This window comes from Cotesia typhae, unplaced genomic scaffold (genome assembly GCF_013202065.1).
Source record: "Cotesia typhae breed Kobodo isofemale line unplaced genomic scaffold, CoteBio_Ctyphae contig_11, whole genome shotgun sequence".
Taxonomy (NCBI): Eukaryota; Metazoa; Arthropoda; class Insecta; order Hymenoptera; family Braconidae; genus Cotesia; species Cotesia typhae.
The window spans coordinates 4,411,729-4,430,050 of record NW_027423711.1 but is presented as its reverse complement, the minus strand read 5'-3'; the positions used below and the strand labels follow the sequence as shown (position 1 = coordinate 4,430,050).

General features: G+C 33.2%; 1 long non-coding RNA gene across 1 annotated transcript in view; it reads right to left on the bottom strand.

Annotated features, from left to right (window-relative positions):
• The window catches only part of LOC141538018 (uncharacterized), a 160,215-nt gene that overhangs the window by 35,234 nt on the left and 106,659 nt on the right, over window positions 1–18,322 (bottom strand). The window lies entirely within an intron of this gene.

Here is an 18,322-nt window from a genome sequence, read left to right as displayed (position 1 = left end):
GCACGCATAATAGGACCATCAATGATGTGGTTTTGGTTTCGCGCTATGACCATCCACTATTCTCCCGTTAAATATATACTTTATGTAATGCACCCATATATCTATCTATATATCTCTATATCCATAAAATGATTCATATTCAATGTAAATACAATATTTGAGGTCTTGACGTGCTATACCGGTAAAATTGCATCCGGATGAATGGTAGAGCGCGTTTTAAAATTGTTACTAAATTGATAAAGTTTCCCTGTAAAAGTTTAAGACAGGGAAGGGGGAGAGAGAAGGATAGAAAAAAAAACATCTCTTTTTTTCAGGCAAGCTGTAAACTCCACTTGTCCGGGGGAGGAAAAAGCAAACACCTGTTTTGGTGACCCTGCAGGTGGAACTAAGGAGCCGTAAGCGACTAAGGCTAAGAGAAGGGAAGAAAAGGTAAAAGCAATGACCATCCTTGACCTCGGTTCCGGACGTCGACTGATGGAACTCTGTCTGGTCTGGTCTGCTTTTCAGTAAACAAAACTATTAAAAAGTTTTAATTTTTGTTGATTAAACCACCGAGTCGTAAATTCACTTCTTTTATGGTGTTTTGGTGATGATAAGTTTTTAAAAGAAGAACAAGAGCCTGGAGAAGAAGAAGGATAAGATAGTATGTGAATGTTATCGTTGAAATTATACGATCTCTTTAATCATTAGAGGGGTTACAGTGTAAGGAATTTAATTTACAAGCCATTCCTCTACGTTCTACGACATTCGAGAGTTAATATATATGTATGTATGTACGTAAAGGTATATCTAGATATATCTAGGGTGTATATAGGTTGTAGTAGTCAGTCCCCTCGTTATCCCAGTCTCTTCTAGAGTTAGAGAGCCACTTGGAGTTGAGTAGGGGAGTGAGCATTTGTCAGGAAGCTTGACGCGGATGTAAATGACAGTCTTGAATTTGCTACTGAGCACACTGTACCACTGCTCCCTGGTATTATAGCAGCGGATGTATACTTAAACATACACAACTAAATCCAGATTCTATTGCGCTAAGAAAACGTCACTGTTAACTTTTACAAAACTTTTGCTTCTTACTATCAACCAAATATAAATGTCTGTGTGTGTGTGTGTGTGTGTGTGTGTGTGTGTATTTCTCGAAATTCACAACTCGAACTCCTACTTCTTCTAAAACTTCTTCCGATTCTTCTTCTTCTCCTTCTTCAATTCATTTTCGTTCTTATTCCTGTTCTTCACCTCCTTAAAGCTAATAGAAAATTATTCAACGAGAAATTAAGCAAGTAATCAAAATTGTTGCTGAGAATTTCAATTACACATTCAATTAATTATTTTAATTAAATTATTCGGGGGAAAAACTCGGGGACAATTTTCCGTTGGTGGAAATTCCAGGCAAATTTACATTTTTTTTTTTTTTTAATTTGAATGAACACTCGGGTTAAAAACAAAGGACTTCGATTATGCGTTTTATTAATAAAGATATTAATAGTAGAATGTGTGTACTCTTTAGGCACGAGAGGGAGATAGAAAGAGAGAGGGTTAGAGGTTGAAGGGAGACGAACAGGGTCGTGAAATAACCTCAGTCGCCCCTGTGTACATTGAAAGCACGTTCCCCTACTGCACGAGGGCGTTGGGCCGTCGGGATGTTTTCCCGTCTAGCTATTGGCTGGATATAATTCGCATGCGCGAATCTCCGACCTACCCCTATTGATCGCACGCGGACGACCACCAACGTGGGACGCTAGTCCACTCATCCCTCCGCTGAAGGCGTCGGTGTGTACTCCTCGCTAGTTTTGTCAAGAAAGAGAAGAAAGAGGGGACAATTGCACGCAAGATCCTCAAAGATACGAGACCTTACGTACGTCGGGTCTTCATTTCTGCCCCTAACGCCATTACTGGCTCGCCGTGTTACGAGCGTCACCTCTATTCCGGTAGGTTATGTCAGGAAAAGATCTGGGTGTTTTATGGTTCAGGTTTATAAGGTACTTTCCGGTGTTGCCCATCAAGTTTTCTCAAAAATACTGAAGCATGCATCCGGGTCCATGATGATGACCGTCGGTTTATAGACTTAAACCTTGAAAAAATTTTCTGACATGGCTATATGGCTATATGTGACTATATATTATCTGATGCAGTCATAGAACTTAAATTCAATGAGATGAGCTTTTTCCAAAAGTCAAAAAATGATTTTTATTCTATAAAACTTAAATTATAAAACTCAACTTTTTTATTAGGAGAAAATTCAGCGATCATGCGCCATCTATTGGAAATTTTCAAAACTAATATTTCTTAAAAAATTACATACGGACATAAAAGTCATATTAGGACCATATTAAGCCAAGCTTATTTCATCTAAACCCATGTGGCCATATTATAAAATTATATGATGATTTTTATAAAAGAGAGCTTTAGGTTGTTAGTGGTTCGGTTGGTTGGGATGGTTCTTGTGGTAGTCTTGATGGTATTAGTATCGGTTTTGGGCAGATACATATTGAGATGCGGTGATGGTACTCCGAGGAATTGCGGAGTGGTACTCGGTCGTTGAAGTGGTGGCGATCTGAGTGCCTTGAGAGATCTGATATGAGACCGAGAGGAGGATCTCCACAGGTTAATTTACCAGGAGGGCATCTCATCTCATAAACCCGTTGCTGGTTACTTTCACATAGTTGCTCAATGAAGATATCCCGCATATTCCTCCTAATTTGGTTGCGGATTGAGAGCTCCTAATATGGAGACCGCTCTTTCAAGGTTTCTGGACAGGGTGACGGGAGAAGGGACAGGGTGACGGGTTTCGACATCAGTTACGACTAAACAACCATTTGCCTTCACACATTTATAATTCTAATTTGTTGGATGACTCTGGAGATGTTTAGAGCCTCTTGTCGGAAAGGAACTGGTTATTGCATTGACAGGTGGAAAGTTATTGACGGTGTGTTTAAATTACATTGATAATTGTCCTTGGCTTTTGCAATCGTTAAAAGTGTGTCGTATAAGATAAAATTATGAGATTCCTACCAGCGGAACTTGTCTGTGTCCACGCTGTATCATCCATGTAGAGGATATTATGTGAAAGCTTGTGAGGAGGTATATGGAAAGGCTTGAGGGAAGATGTACGAGCCAACGCGTCTACGTATATAACATATAACACATAACATAATTTGTATAAGACGGATGTTCTTTATACTATTGTGAAACTTGTTTGTTAGGCATTGCTACATACAATACAGACCTTTTAACGAAGAATTTCCAATTCCACTTATAAAAAATTTCTCGTATGATTTGATAAGTCCATAAATAGCCATGCCAAAAATTTTTCTGCCATAAAAAAATTTTTAATTTATTATTTAATGACTTAAAAGTCCTACATTAGGCATAATATGCCTCAATATAATATTTTATAAAAATTAGTACTAAAACTAAAACCCACCAACAGGTGGCGCATAATCGCTAAATCATCTCACTTCTAGAGAGTTAAATAAAAAAATATAAAGTTTTCAGCAAAAAATTAATTACTTAACCTTTACATATTGCCTAATATAACCTGATATGAAAATCAGCCATACGACATGCTAGAAAATTTTATTCATGCTGTATTAATCAACCTAGTAACACTTTAAAGAAAATTGCAGTAGGATTTATGGGCCGATATCTCGAATGAAAGTCTCGAGGAGTTTAAAATTAATTTGAATTTCATTAATCAATTCATACGATAATTCACATGAATATAATAATGGGTATGATGGGTATGATATTAAGTTTTAAAGTTTCTCCCAACGATAATGTCGATAGTTTATTATCTGACGAGCTCCACCAAGCCAATTTAAAATTTAATCCAGTGGAAAGTCGCGAATGTACCTCATCCACCGCTTCATGCACAACCAAGTCAATTCACACCGTCAAGAATATATATATAACTATATATATTACCGAGAAGACGCCGGCGAGAAATAAGAGGAGCTAGCAGAAGGGGAAAGAACCCGTCAAGTATTATTAAAAATGTGAGCAAGATGATATTAAAATATCTTGCCACTTGGCCATCAATTTTAAATCACCCTAGCCGTATTCTACTTTTAAAAACTTTATAAATATATACTAAAATTTGCATTACTTTTTATTTCATCGCACCTTACAGCTCCCTATTTTCCGAAGATAAAGGGAAGGAGTAGGAACACGAGCTAGAGACAATACTTTGTCAGCTGCATAACATTTTCCCTCGACATTATTCGGAGAAACTGTGAAAGCCGGGCGGAAAAACAGATTTGCTATTCCCTTCCAGTATACTCGACTCGACTCTGCTTCCTTGTAACCTTATTTGACATTCTCTTCATTAGCCATTATTTTTTTAGTCCTCATTTCATTTTATCTCTCTATTATTCCGCGAGCTTTTTTATTTTCCGGTTCTATTCAATACACCGATGCTCAATGCTCACTCAATGCAGGAGGAGAAGAGGATTCGCGGAGTGTAAACAAATCGATCGGCCCCTGAAGGAGGCCCAGGAATGAGTGAGGGAGAGTGTTACGTCCTACTTGAACTCGATTACAGACACAACCACTAGACACTCATTTGCATTTTTAGACAAAGGGAAAGATGAATAAACTTTTTAAGCTTGATGACGGAAAAAATTAACATTGACAGGAGGAAAATACGAATAAAAAAAAATAAGGAAAGAAAGAGAAGTTTTTATAAATTTATCAACCTCTTCCTCGATACGCTATCACGTCAGAACGGTTTGCGATTTATCTTCATTCTTACCGCAAGTTATTTTAAAGCTTTTTATGCTGATAGACAAGCTCTGTAGCCGAGCGGTTGGGGTGGAAAAACAGAGAATGAAAGAGTTAGAGAGAAAGAGAGACCGGGTGGGATTCGTGGCTAGAAAACTAGATTCACTGGACTCGGGTATGGACGGTAGACTAGGGTTTTTAAAATTTTGGTATGCAAATTTGCAATCGCGTAAACGAGCCAAGCGCCCGCCACGGACTCCACCACTCGTACTGAGTGAACTGCTCCGATGAAAGATTTATGAAGCTGAGACGAAACCAGACTAAAAATAACATCCTCTTTAAAAATAAAATAAAATTAATAAAGTATAAATAATATATCTAGAATCTAGGAGATGAGGAACAAAGGATATGAATTTGTTTTTCATTCATTTATATACTCTACTATTCTACTGCGGTTCTGTATTTCGGTAAGCGAATGAAAAACGCGGTTTGTTCTGCGGCGGGCTAATAAATATTCAGAAAAAGGAAAAGGAGTTTGGTGATTATTTTCGTTCAAAGTATTTTTAGTTAACTTTGAATTATTTTCTGGAAACTCCTGGCTCATATTTTCTGCATTCATTTTTACTCGTATAATAGCTTTTGTATTTTTTTTTTTTAATTTTATTGAGATGACTTCCGTCGAAAATTTTTTGATATGAATTCATTTTATCATGAATAGATGAATATTTTACTGTAATTTTTTAATTTTATGCTTTAGATAATTTATTACATCAACTTTCATTGAGCATAAGACACAAATAAGCTTTTTAAAAGAGTTATTTCAATTTAATAACCTAATTTATTGAATTTAACTCTCTACTATCGCGACGATTTAGTGACCATGCGCCATCTGTTGGAAATTTTCAGAATTAATTCTAATAAAAAATTATATGCGGGCTTATTTGATTATGTAGAACCCAATCGAGGCTAAAACGTTCTAATATGGTCAATTTACATATTAAGATATATTGAAAAAAAAATTATACAAGGTCACGTCAGCCGTTTTCATGAATTTTTTCTCCGGTTTATTGAAAAGCCTTGACTGCAATAGTTTACAGATATTTTAAGTGAGCAACTGACGGCTTAAAAAAAATTGATTGCTCACTTGAGATTGGTACGGTAGAAACTAATCGAAAAAATGCCAATCAATGGAGATCACTGGAGAACAAAACTATCAAAGAACAAAAATCGACATAAAGATGCGGTACGAGAGAGATTAAGAGTAAACCGTGGCTCATTCAGAAAATAGTTGGATGAACAAAGAAAACGAAGAGATGAGATGAGATTAAATTTTCAATATTATTTTCCTTTGTCGATTATTTTTTGATAGTAAATAAAGAGTGGATTCATGGGGAACCGTCGCTTCAACCCTCGTCTGGTTCATTCCACTCTTCTGCCCTCAAAACATTTTAGTTTTTGTCGGTTTACGGTACCCTCCCAATATATACCCAGGGTCTTCGATTTTCCGTATCAAGTGAGCTGCTCTAACTCTCAATCTCAATCTCTCCGCTCTCCGTCTCTCGTCGTAAATATTCAATCCGTGGTCTTGACTTTACTTTCACCAGGCGTCCGCAAAAGTATAAAGTGCGGAGAGAAGAAGCAATATAAGAGCTAAAGGGTCTTGAAAAGAGGTTCCTTTGATTCGACATCGGCACCCTTTTCCCACTTCGATTCCTCCTTCTTTCACCCGGTTCGTCCTATTTCACCCTCGCGGCTCTAACATTTGACGACACACTGGAAAATCCAGGATGTACACTTCATTGAAGTTCAGAACGTGTCGTAGAAAGCTTTCCGCTGTGAAAAAGAACTCATGGATTTTCATCGGACAAAATTGTCCTTGGTATTATTACTCTTACTATATTTCTATCTATATATATATATATATATATATATATATATATATATATATATATATATATATATATATATATATGTAGTTGGTTTATCTAGCTTCCTAGTTCACTGATATATAAAAAAAAGAAAAAAAACCAAAGCTAAAAAGTATAAAAATCAGCTAAGCAAAAGGTAAAAAACTCAACAGATATCGGCATAGAGATACATGTATAAATATAGATCTCCAGTGTAACCACTGGAATATCGATTTTATTACTATACCGTTAAAATAAAATTCCAGTGTCATCCCAGCTGAGCATACAAAATTAATGGAAAAAATATGAGCACCCTGTTTTACTGAATTATTCAGATAACCTTTACTAGAAATTAGTGTTTTAACGTTTTTTTAATCTTTAATATTTATTTTTCCGTGAAAAAAATTTTTACTATGACTTAATATGGTCACATTAGTCCTGATATTAATATATAATTTTTTTATCAAAGTTAGTTTTGAAAATTTCCGACAGGTGGCGCCTGATCGCTAAATTGTCTCGCTTTAAGAGAGTTAAATTCAAAATATAAGGCTATCAATTACAAATAATTTTTTTAAGCTTATCTAAAATTAATTTTTGGCTCAATCAATAAATTTTTTTTTTACATATCTGACCAAATCAACTCATATCACAAAATTTATTTTCTTTTCTCAAACTTCTATATTTTTTTTTTTTCACAAAAATTCCCTCGAATAATTGAATGTAAATAGAAAATAACAAATGTTTGTCTAGAAGCAGACATCAGCAATCAAGTTCGTCCAACAAAATCAACTGAAACGTTATTTTTATTCTGGTATAAAAAAATTAATGGTCACTGTTATTATTAATTATATATTTTAACAATATAAAAAGATAAAAAATAAAATCGCTGCAATAAAATGATAAACTTTTACGAGAATAAAAATGTACGTCATGTATGAGATGAAAATAAAAACCACAAGCTTTTATAAAAACCACTATTCAATGTAACGCTATTGTTTCATAACATTCTTTTTTGGCTTATATCTGAAACTGATGGTTTTCCCAAGCTGCTGTAAACTCATACACACGAGATGAGCAAATTATTTTTTCATTTTTCTCAATATCTTTTTTTTTTTCTATTTCATTTTAGTTTTTAGTTTTTCGTTTTTGCTACCCGCCCAAACTCATTCTGGGGAAAAATGATGCCACGAAATGAGAATATCTGTGGATTCAAGACAAATATATCTGATATGAGTAACGAGCTGCTGGAGTAATCGGGATTTATCGATGGCCGGCCATCAAGCCTCCAATGTCTGTATACACGGATGATCGTCAGGTGTATAACGGACAGATCGCTTGCCCAGTGTGCAATATACCATCCTAGCCCATAAATCCGTTATAGTAACAGTCTGCCGGAATACTTTGACGTCTCCCTTGTGCGATCTCGCTAAAATTCATCAGTTCGCGTCGTCCAGCACGAGGACATGCGTACATCCGAGTGTCACGCTCAGAGAAACCCGAGGGTCAATTCGCCTCGTAAAACTTTCAGGAGCTCGTGAAAGCTTTTAAATTTGACGTTACTTCCTAACTTTTGGTTATTTTCCCTTCCTACTTCGCTTTTGCTGCCCTAACTCCTGGATTTTACCATGCAGTGGAGTTTTCAACTCCGGAAAATCGTCACTTTCCATTCTGGGCTATCACTGGTTGGTCTTCTTCAGTTTCTAGTCCTCGATTCTAGTCAAAAACTTTCCACAAGAACTTTAGTCATCTTCATTATAATTATTCGCAGAGAAGATAATAGCTTTGTTCACAATTTGCAATTTGGGATAATCAAAATTATTATATAGCTTGTAAAGAGGATTTTCTAGCAATCAGATAGGTTAATTTTACCAATTTTATAAATCAAATTAAAAAAAAAAAAAATTAATCATATAAAATGTTGTTTATTGGAAAAAATCTAAATTCTAATTTTAAAAAATCAAAAGAAAAAATAGAAAAAAAATTATTTTTTTTATTTATTTAAAAAAAATTACACCGAGACTAAAAAATGATCCCAACATTTTGTCAAATTTTTTAAATTTCAAAATTTATCAAATTTATGAAAAAAAAATTTTTTAATTATTTTTTTTTTTTGTTTAAAATTTATCTCGCGAATCAAATTAATTTTTTTCAATAGTTTCTTAATTATTGTTTAACTTTTGGTTCCAAAAAAAAAATAATTGTTGTGATATAAATTAGAATAAATTCCCTTTTTTAAATTTTATCAAAAAAATTCTGAATAATAAATATTTTTTTATCTCCTGGAGGAGAAGCTAAGCAAAATTACTGAAGCTTGGAATATAACATAAATAATTAATAATAAAAGACAGTAAATTCAGTTCATCAATGTTAACGATGGATTACAAGATACCGCGGGTCATTTAGTGATGAGATGAAGGGTTGATGTCGAGTTTGATGCCGATGGGGTGGAAAGTGGTGACGGGATACATAAATATGGTAGTGATGGTATCTCCTGCAGCGTTAACTGGGGTGACGTCCCTCGTATCCTGTATTTCACCATTGATTGCGTATCGTGTACGCGACGCGTGCGTAGATAATGCACGCAACCTTCCCGTGCAAAATGGAATCTGCATTAACTATGGTAGATGCAACGGTGGGGGTAAATATACAGGACACATACATCTAAAATCCACAATCCGCATGTACGAATCTTGTGTCTACGCATATCGTCATCCGCTAAATCCAGAACAGCCAGTATCTACTGGGTCCAACTGGAATAGAAGACTAGCACGTGGTCGTTGAGCTCCTCACCCTAATATAAGCAATACCGACTTTTTGTTTATGATTTTCAGTCCGTAGACGAAGGGTTGGGGTCCAGACTGACGTTCGGCTTCACCAAGCGCCGTCTAAACTTCATTCAAATGTCAACTGCGCTGTGAAAAAATTATTCTCTTATTTCAAAGGATGTAATTTGGAGGTTTGCAAAAAATCTTCTGTTTCATCTAAGGGGTGTCGATGATTTATGTGTTAACATTTGATTTACTAGTTCTACTTTTTTTTTTTTTGAAAATTTATCTTTTGTATCAAAAAATAACTATTGTCCAAAAATTGATTTATGAATATGATTCTCAAATTTTGTGTATTAATTCTATAAAAAATATTTTAATCAAGTTAAAAAATGAATAAAATTGGTCGGATAATTTGCAAGTAAGCATTTTGATTTTTTTTGGATAAAATTTATATTTTATTTTTTTTTTTTTAAGTACATAAAAAAACGAACAATTAAAAAAAAAAATTGAATAGCACATTTTTCTAAAAAATTTATAAATTGTTTTGAAAATTTGTTCAAATTGTGATAATCAACATTTTTTTTTGTTGTTCATTTTTTTATGTATTTTTCAAAAAAAAAAATATATCAATAAAATAAAATAGAAATTTTATTCATAAAAATGAAAATTAAAATGTTTGACCTCACTTGTAAATATTTACGAAATTAATTTAAAAGATTTTCATTATTTTGAATGAAGCAATTTTACATAATTTGGATAAAATTGATTAAAAAAATTTTTGGACTTTAATTTTCAAATAATTCATTTGTCTAAAAAATCCAAGTGAATTGTAGCCAAATAGTGTATTTTTTCTATTTTTGTATTACCTATTGATCAGGATTAAAACTTCGAAGTACATAATCCAAAGTTTATCAAAAAACCAACTTATTAACTCGAGTAATTCCTCAGAGTAGCGTAAATAATTACCGTCACAAGATTACGTCGAAGGATGACGAAGTTTAAGATATCATCCAAAGCAGTCTAGTCGTCGATACCGCTTGAAAACTTTCGAGAATTACGGTCTTGCTCTTAACCATGATAACGCCGATCTCGGTACTATCCATTAACAATATATATAGAAATATATACGACAAGGACTGGCGAATTTTCTCGATCAACCATTACGGAAAGTTATTTAAAAATTTACCCGATATTTTTTTTATCCTTTTCCTTAAAGTTTTTATCTGGACGGAGCTTTTTCATATTATATTATCGTGATTATTATTATTATTATTATCAGAGAGCAAAGGAAATTCAACCCGAGCTCGTTGATATTCTTCGAGTGGTTAATTACGACTTTCTTGATCGCAAAATGAAGGAAAGGAAGTGGAGTGGAGTGGACAAAAAAATAGAAAGAAATGCCGAAAGTTTGGGTGGGTTTCGTGTCGGGAGTTCGGGCAAAAGGCAAAAAGTCCAGGGAGCTAATCCCGTGTAATGAAGTAAGAATAAAATAGTTTCCGGAATGGGTTCATCTATAGATATAGTATGTATCTCGGATATATATTTGTACAGAAGATATCTATAACTATATAGATAGAATAGAAAGATTTTCTATCTTCCGGTAAGGTGTACAAGGGGATGAAACTTTTCACAAGATTTCTTATCAAAATGCAAATCCAAGAGGAACGTTGCCCGCCCATTCCGCCACTAGTCTCTTGTCGCTTCTTGTCTCTTCACCGTCTCGTCTTGTCGCTTTTTCTCGGGGCTTTTTTTATTTTTTTTTCTCTTTTTATTTTTTTTTCCTCGGAACTGTTTGTCGCAACAGAAAAAAATAAAAAAGAAAAGAAAAACTAGACAGTGATTTAAAGTCACATTACCACGTTGCCTTGTTGGCTTATTCTTAGCGCTTTCTTATTCCCGTGGCGTCTAATTTTCCCAGAGAAAAAATAATTTACGTCGCTATTTCGGGAATAATCTATTTTTCTTAATTAATAGTCCATTTAACTACCGGTCCTGCAGTTACAAACTTTGTCATTCTGATAATTATAACAATGATAATAATAGTGACGACGATAATTATAATCATAATAAAAAGCTTTTGGAATACTTTGTAAGAGTATTTTAATTTAACGAAGCAGGAGGAAAAAAAAAATGTCAACCTGAAATAAAGTAGCCGATGAGTTTTAAGCTCCTGAAAAGTTTGAGTTTAATTAAAAAGGGGTGAATCAATAGGAGAATATTTACCGATACCAAATCTCGAATCAGAAAGTAAATTTAAAAATTGAAAATATTTTCAGGGCAAATAACACGCCAGTTTTTCTTTTTTTTTTTTTTTTTTTTTTATATATATTTTTTATCCTATCCAACGATTTCAGTAATCACAATCGCAAAAAAGGATTTGGTAGGATTTACAGAACTCAGGCTGGGGAGAGATCGATTGCTGGCGGAAGAAAAAATGGGCATAGTATGCTGATTTTTCCACATCGAATGATCGGCTGCATGTCGAGTGGCAATCGAGATTCGAAATAATTCGCATACTCCTGGTTCGTACTCAACTTCCATTCTGGTATAGCAGACCCGGGAACCTTCAACCCCAACGGCCTACCCTGAGCCATTTTCACCCTCCCTAGGCCAACTGCTATTTCAACCCCGTAGAAACGGTCATTTGCAATTTGCAATTTACAAGGTGCGTTTTACAATTTAGATGACGGCATGCCATTGTCTCGCTGCGTTCAAGCTTATGTGCAAGGGATATTTATGATTTTTCCCTTTTATTTATGCTCCGTATAAATAATTATATGATAAGAATATACTGTAAAAAATCGAGAGTGAAAACGAATTTTAGTTTGATAAATATTCTAGTAAGAAGTTTTTTAACTGCAATAAATTTTTATAGAAATAATTTATCAAATATTAAAATTTATATTAATTTAAAAAATTTTATGAACAATTATTAGAACAAAATTTATTACACGGAGTTTTTTTAATAACATAAATAAAATTTTTCTCGGAGGAAATTTTATTATAAAGAAATTAAATCAGCAAAAAGCTACCATAAAAATTCTCAAAATTTAAACAATACTATCAAAATTTTTTTCTACTCTCCAGAATATGTAAATCTTAGTAAACAATGTGTTGACAATTAAGATCTCCCCTATTTGAATTTTCATCTTTCACATTGTTCTTTTTCCAAAGGGTCGAAATACCTACAAGCTTTTGCGTAATATTCTGCGTCAGCTAAACTTGAATCCAGCGAATTCAGCTGTTTCGCCCTCGCACAGTTAGAAAGCACACCATCTAAGTTTGGAAGCACACCATCTTAGTTTGCCGTCACACCATCGACATTTAGCCGTGGCCACATTCATGAACGTGTATGATAGTACAATATACAATCTTTAGACAGTATTCTGTAATCTGCAAGCTGTAGGAAGACCCAGGGTGTGCAGGGTGTGTAGAGTGCGCAGATGCCTACTTTCAATGGTACTTGCCCGGCATACATATTCCAAGTTTTAAAGCCTTAGATATGGAGAAGCGGAGGCTAACACTTTAAAGGCATCCCTTGCACACCCTCGTCAACCCTTTGTAGTTGGTCGGGAACTTTAATAAATATCCAAGGGAAAGGGAAAGGGACAGAAGACATGAGACTAGAGACATGACTCTGCCGTGTTTTACTTTGCACAGCTCCAACAAATAATTCTGGGTCTTTAGCTTCACTTTGTGTATTATATACTGTATATTGTGTATGGTATATTATAATAATAAGGAGGATTCAGCACGAAGAGAATACGGTAGTTGTGAAGTCTCTGTAGTCCGTACCCTCGTCATCCAGTTGAGTATCATTCGACCGGATAGACAGAGGAGACCCTTCACCGCATCCCCGACAATATATTTATCTATATATATATGTCTGTCTATAAATATATATTTAGTTTAGAGCTGCTCAGGTGTGTATATATATTCACTGGAGCAGCGATATATCCATCGAATCGAATCAAATCGAATCGAATCACTTGTGGTGATCCTCACGGCTGCCCGATCGTAAAGCTCACTACGCACGTGAGCTGCATTACGAAAATTTAACTACTGCAGGTACAATTTCTGATACAGCTTCAACTTGTTACCAACCCGGTGATGTAGTTTTAGTTTTGGTTTTATAGAACAGTACCAAGATAAGATCACTTCGAGGCATCATTCTATACGACCATCGGAATAGCGAAAAGTGGATCATCTATTTTATGGAAAATATTTATCCGATCAAATCGAAAGTTTTGTTGCAATACTTTTGTTGTCTTTTCAATATCGGGATATTATTTTTGTCATGAGGTTTAAAGGATAAGATTAAAGAAAAAAAAATTCACTTAAGAATTTTTATTACTAAGAATATTTTTAATACTTGAGATAAAAATTTTATAAATAATCTATGAGTGATTAAAAAATTTTATAATTAAAATTTTTTTTCATCCTGTCAATTAAAAATAATTTTTTCTTAATTTAATATTATATTAAAGATAATCTGCAAAAGTTCAAATTAATTTTGCAAAAACTTTCCAAGTAGAATAAATATTAAATAGGAAATGTGAATTATAAATACATTTACTTAAAAAGGTTGATTAAAACTCGATAAAAATGATCGGTTTTGCATTAATTAACTTTAGCTTTATTTTATTTATACGAAAAATAATTGAGGAAATGATAAAATTTAGAGCAGTTATGACTTTTGGTTAAATTAACAATATCGATGAGTTATTAATGCTTTGTATTACTGTTATTATTATTATTGTTTTTGCTATTAATACCGATATTTGGTAGCTTATTTGATTATGTTGCCTTTTGTTCGGTTTAATTATTATCACCATTTATTTGATATCGAAACAACAAAACTTTTATTATAATGTATGATTTGCTACCGCGGCTGTTTTAAAGTGTATTATGATATTCTATCGAGAGATTGATTTACTAATTAATTATTATTATATCGAATTATGTACATGAAAAGTTATTTTCGTTAGTACTAACAGCAAAATTGCTATCGATCATCCGTACAATGTTTAATTACAAAAATTATGGTGTTAATAAGTCGATCAATAAATTTTATTTGAAGTAAAATATTAATTGATTGGTCAAGTAAATATTAAATACTATACAAACTCTTTTTGGTATTTTTTTAGTTAATCAGAGCATTAAATTAAATGCACACAAAATTATTTATTAATTGCAATAATTAAACTCGAAAACATTTTCTGAAGTTGAAAAATACAAAGTGTCATCTGGCGTTAAAATTTTAATTTATTTAAACAAAAAAAATTTTATTAATTTGAAAATTAAATTAAACTAGCAGCCTTGCAGTCACTATGTGATTTCCGTGAAATTAAATTTTTCATATATTTTATATATTTATATATATATTAATATATGAAAAATATATCAAAATGCATGTGGGTACTCAAATAAAAGGTCTTGATGAGTATAACATCTGGATGAGCTTATATTTTTAAAAATGTCAATAATTCACAAGATACAAGGTAATTTCTTAATTATCTATCTAGAGATAGAGCATTTTCGAATGCAAGAACATAAAAGCCAAGAAAAAAATTTTTTGAAATAATAAAATCGACTTTTTTCTTACATTAAAAAAATACAGATCGTACATATAAAATATTTACACCAAATAATTTTTTTTTATCCACGAATATAATTTTTCTGTATTTTACTCAGTTAAAAAATATTTTTCTTGAACAAAAATAATTTATTTTCCCGCGTAATCGCTATTTTATCATTAAGTGAATAATATATGATTTTCTTTGCCGGTAAATTATCTTCGAAGACAAATGCGCCCTTAAATGATGACAAATGTAGGAAAGTACGACAATTTGAACAAAGTTTAATCCATTAATAGACAGATAGATAGATAAATATCGATATATCTGATGTAGATATATTTGAAGCTTATATTTGATAGCCTAAGAATTTATTGGGGACCATAAACCCTCTCAGCCCGACGGTAAATGAATGTCTGTCACGTTTTAGTTGGAATCGATAATTTTTTAATGCACTCAGACTAGAGATCTGGCACGTGATTGGCAAGCCAATATCGACGAGAGTAATTACTCACCGTGGTTATAGACTTCATTTCCGTTGTAAACACGTTTGGGAGAGGTTTAATCGAATGTGATAATTATTGCAAGACCGTATTGCGGATGTGTGAGCGATAGAGATAGAGATATATAGACGATTCGTAAACCTGTTGGTACAACCACCTTTTCAAACATTAATTACAGATTTTGTATATTATACGCCAATTACTATTACTATTTTGTGTTTACTAATTTGTAGCTGCTAATGACATTTAGAATTATCAGTCGCGGTTTCTATTAATGTTATTATGTAATTGTTAAGGCATTTATTAGATTATTTATTGTCGCTTATGAAATACCATCATTTAATTTGTCCAGGGGATATTTTAGTACGGTTCTGTTTATGCAAACTGCTTTCAGATTTGGGAATAATTATAATAACCTGTCATTAATTATTAGCTTCCATTACTCTACTCTCTTCCTTTCGATTTATTGTTGTTATTAATACATTCGTTGTTTTATCGTTTCTCCGTTTTTTTAATTTTAATGGCCGTCAAGTCTATTTTAAACAGAATATTTATATGTTTAATAGATTTTGGGTTATTATAGCTCTCATATATTACTAAAATAGATTACAAAAATATCAAAGTACTGAAATATTTAAGAATTTAAATATTTAAAGATTTGGAATATTTATTTTTAAGATTTTTACTTTAAAAATAAAAATTATAAAAATTTAAGAAAAATTTTTTTTTTGTAAAATCTTTAAAAAAAAATTCTGTCAAATTTGATAAAAATATAATTTAGTGAAATTATTCATTTAAATGTAAATTTATTTTTAATAGTCAATCATTAATTGAAATAAAATTATTCAAAGATTTTTTAATCGCAACTGAATATTGCAAACGATTAAAATAAAAATAAAAACAAAATATCTATTTAAAAGTGATTTACTTGGAATATTTATTTAAATTTTTGCTTAGTTTAATGGCCGATAGTATCAAAAGATCACTTTATGAATATAAAGTCTAGGTAAATTTACATTAGAAACATTATTAACAAAGTTATTACCCGGCAAATGTTCACGATACGGGTGCGTGGGAAATTCAATCGTAAAGTATATATATATATACATGTGTTTATACGGACATATTGTGTAAAACATTACTGATTTTCCATCAAAGTAAAAGGATATACCGTATTTACAGTTGGTAAAGAGCGCCGACAATAAAAACTGGGAGCGAGAAGTAAAAATAGAAATAGAAAATAAAAGCGATTAAATAATATATGTATTAATAGTATATCATTAGGAACAGTCATATGCGTTGAGTGTAGATAATGTAACAACAATATAACGTCAGTTGCATGACACGTGTAAGCGAGGAGCCGAGTTTTCACCCCCCAGTTGCAAAACAATGAACAACAATATGTGTCGTATGTATGTTATTTGATTTAACGACATTTTGTCAATTATTATAATGAGAAAAAATGGGTAGGTCAGCCAACGAGCAAAAAAGTCACTAATAATAATAAAAATTGATTTTAATGAGCTAAAATTTACAATAATTTAATGTTTCACAAAAATATATTAATACGTTGTTAAACAATGAGCCTTTAAATTAATTCAAACAATAATAATGTCGTGAAAGTAGTTTGTCACGTACGAGCTTTAAAGATTAATTTAAGATACCCGCATGTAAAACAGCGCGAAATTACACATGAACAATTTAAAGTACACAACTAAATGGTGTTTACCAGAAAAATTGTTATTATTGCTTGTGTCAATATTAATAATAATAATAATAATAATAATAATAATAAAAATCTTTAAACGATTCTTCAAATGCTCTCTAATCGAAAATTTGAGCTATCTAAAGTCTTGAAAGTTCTTGAAATAATACGTTGTGAAAAACGGAAACATTAATCTTCTTTATTTATTTATTTATTTACTTATTTATATTTTTTATCTAAGAGAGCTTTAAATCGCGTGTCGCAGGCGTGCCAAATTCAGTAGCGGTTGTTTGCGTGCTGCGGGGAATTTAAACCCAGTAGGTAGAAGGTAGAAAGCAGACTCTGGTGCTCCCTATTTCTATCCAGTCCCGTTCTGTGTAAGGTTCGCGTGAGTCTGACGGGATTCGGTCTGGGGTTGACGGGGGTCGGCAGAGACCAAGAGGGTGAGGGCTAGCATTCAGCGGGGTGGGCGCCACGGTGCCTTCGGGCGTTGTTGTAATCATGGTGGAGTCGATAGGCAAGAAGATAAGGGAACCGTGCACGAAACAGAGTCAGAAGAGGAAGAAAAGCAGGAACAGAAACAGGAGCAATAGAGCTTCGAGCTTTATAGACCCAGTGAGGGGGAGGGAGCTTGCAACCATGGCTAATAACGAAAACGTGTGAAGGCAAGCCGTGCCCGTACGCGTACTTTGCTTTGGAAGGAATAGAAGCTCCCTTTTAGAAGCCGAAGGATGGAGGCACCGAAACCACAAAGTATCCTGGTGTTGGTTTCACGAAACAGCAAACTACACCCTAAGTTGGAGGATCGATCGGTGGAACTTACGCACCCTTACGTGCTGGATGTCGAAGGAGGGATGGTGGAAGTTGCCGACACACTTTAAGTTGTTTAAACTCAGCAACCAGTGTTGGAGTGTTTATTGTCAGCTGACCCCTTGAACGGGGCTTAACCTCTTGACCTTTGCTATCGGACAACCTCCGCCGGTTACTTATTCCCTGCTCCTATCTTATTCCTCTAGGAAGATACAAAGAGAAAGGTTAACAGCCTCTTTATTATTCCTTTTATCTGTAACGTTCTTCTCTTATTCTTCTCTTTGGGCATCCCTCGAAGGGAGCTACTTTTGAATTTAAAGAACATGCTACGAAGGAT